General features: G+C 43.7%; 1 long non-coding RNA gene across 1 annotated transcript; it reads right to left on the bottom strand.

The window, feature by feature from the left end:
• Positions 1–387: 387 nt before the first annotated feature.
• On the bottom strand, positions 388–2,484 carry LOC104917180. The gene is made up of 3 exons (XR_796774.3): positions 2,205–2,484; positions 1,445–1,671; positions 388–441 (listed from the first exon to the last, which is right to left on the bottom strand). It is a non-coding gene; the product is annotated as an uncharacterized LOC104917180 (long non-coding RNA).
• Positions 2,485–2,538: the final 54 nt, after the last annotated feature.

Below are 2,538 nucleotides of genomic sequence, written 5' to 3'. Positions count from 1 at the left end.
ATATTCATTTGAAAACCATACTGGACACGTAGAGTAAAAAGCAACACAGGATCAACCTGCAACTATTTATTCCATTATCTCAGTGATGGTAGCTATTATACAAACTCTATGTATTTCTAATAAAAAAAACACAAATTCCTCCTCCAGTGTGTAATCAAATTAAGTTCATTTATGAGTTTAGGTAGAAAAAAAGACTTCTGCTGGTCTCGGGAACACAGCTACAAAAGCACTGTACAGGATATTCGCAGATATGGCGTAAGCCAAAGTTTGGAACAGAACACTTCCTTTGTTGATTCTGCTTTTGTTGATGTACATTACCATAGCTTTGATTATGGCAGTAAGGTTTCCTGGGCCATCGGTCAGAGTGCAGAGCGTCCAGCTCCTTCGAAGTGTCTGTCTGCTCACACGTACAACCAGCCTGGCTGAGTAAACTACGCTGAGCTGAAATAGAACAGAAATCAGAAGAAAATAATTGCATCTTAGTAAAAATATCTGTGCTTTCTAGTCCGAGCAAATTAATTTCACATACAAAAATTATTTCCAACATAAAGTAACCACATTTCCAAAACAAATTCTACTCATAGAAGAAGCTTACAGAACAATACTAAAGCATATCTTAAAACATCAGTTCTGTGGCAGACAGAGTAAAGAGACCAGCAAGAGAAAGTACAGAAGGGCTTCTCCCTACGGAATAATTAAGTACAGGAGGGAGAGCTGTTTGTCGGGGCTTTTTAGTGTGAGTGAGCAGAAAAGAGGAACGTGACCTCAGGAAAGTCCTAAGTACCATGGAAATGGGAAGAGCTGCCCAGGTGCTCTGAACTGTTCAGATGACGTGACAGCCGTTTTCTTGACCGCTGTTACACACGCAGTAACGAGCAGAAGAGTGAAAATTAAGGCATTTGCCTTCATCTTAATGGCACTGTACGTGCCACCTCTCTGCAGGGCTGCGGCACAGACAGCACAAGGCTACTGAAGAACTGCACAGCCATTGCCAAGCCACGTTTTCAGAAGACAGCATGACAAAGTATTTCCTTTTCCCACGCACCAAGAAGTGCTGACTTGGACAACAATCTCAAGTGGGATAAGAATACGGAGGTACTTCATTCTATTTTCTCAAACTGAAAGGTATCAAATGTCTGCTTAAGGATAAAATAAAATGAGCAAAAAAGGACATGGAAAGCACACGAACCTCAGCAGGCACTTCAGATCAAAGCACTCTAATAGCAATAACTGCAGGAGGCAGTAGCTTATTTCTGCACATACCTAGTGGTCAAATTTGCTTGCTTTTAGATCTTTCTGCTTCCTATTGAATTAAGCCTCCTTTTTCTTTAAGGTATTTATCAGACTTTCCACAGAACTGCTTTCATGTTCTACCAAAAATAACAACCTAGGGAAAAAAGACTCAGGAAAGGTCTCTGACAATACAGGGATGCAAACTTCCTACCTGTCACCCAAACAGGGCAGCGCCCACCCTGAGGCTCTTGTGCTGTCACTGGCACACACTGACCAAAGGGGAATCCTTCATAGCAATCACTGCTGAGTTGCACACAGTCATTCTGGGAAAACCGGTTGGTTGTGTTTGTTGTTCACATGCACAGCACTACAGAAGTTGTACAGCTATCTACACCTCTTCTTCTCCACCACACCGCAGAGAAACAAACAGCTTGCTGGCTAAAAATAAAAACATCTTGCAATGCAAAAAGAATTTTCTCAGATAAAACAAGGGAAAACAACCCAACAAGCAACCTCCCTCCTTCCCCCCACAAAACAGACAGAACAAACCCACAGGAAAGGGAAAGACAGCAAATCCGCTTCCTGAACCAATTCCCAGTGGTGAGAACTTAATAAAGAAAAACCAATACATTCCCTGCCTGTATCACCACAAAAAGCTGCACATTAAATGAAACGAGCAACTGAGGGTTACAGCCTCCAGCTGTACCTCCTCACCAAAGCAGCTGGGAGAGAAAGTAACAAAAAGTCTGTTTGCTAGTCTCTTTCTTAGACTGGAGTCTCAGAAAGTTGTACAGATGCCCCACATAGCAAAACCCTCACATGTATTCCTTGTAACTGGAGACAAACAACCTGGGAGAGACCCTAAGAAACACACAGCGAGATTAACTTTATGTTCTTTTCCTCCTGTGTTTTTCATGCTAGTTCTTAAGAGCATCCCCTGTTTGAAAAGACCTTCAGAATCTGAACGACACCTGAACTCAGCTGCTTAGGCCAAGGTGAAAACGTCACTAAAAACGCCCTCCAACTTGCACAGCATTTTTCTCAAAGCGGTGAAGGACAGCTGTCCTCACACCTCAGCATTCCGGAGTTCAGACTGACAGAGCAGACAGCTGCAGGTTCTCTCCTGCCCTGACGCAGCAGATGGATGTGCTGTGCAGTCCTTAGGCAGTCCTTACGCACACAGCTGTAAAAGCTATCAGCAGTGCACAGCACTTAGGAGCTCACGTTCCATTCACGCAGGTTTGCTTGGGATCCGAGCCCAACATCCTGCGCTGCTCCATCGCTGAAGGCGCTGCAATCTCCCAC

Source organism: Meleagris gallopavo, unplaced genomic scaffold (assembly GCF_000146605.3).
Source record: "Meleagris gallopavo isolate NT-WF06-2002-E0010 breed Aviagen turkey brand Nicholas breeding stock unplaced genomic scaffold, Turkey_5.1 ChrUn_random_7180001957247, whole genome shotgun sequence".
Lineage (NCBI taxonomy): Eukaryota > Metazoa > Chordata > Aves > Galliformes > Phasianidae > Meleagris > Meleagris gallopavo.
This window is presented reverse-complemented; position numbering and strand designations above follow the sequence as displayed.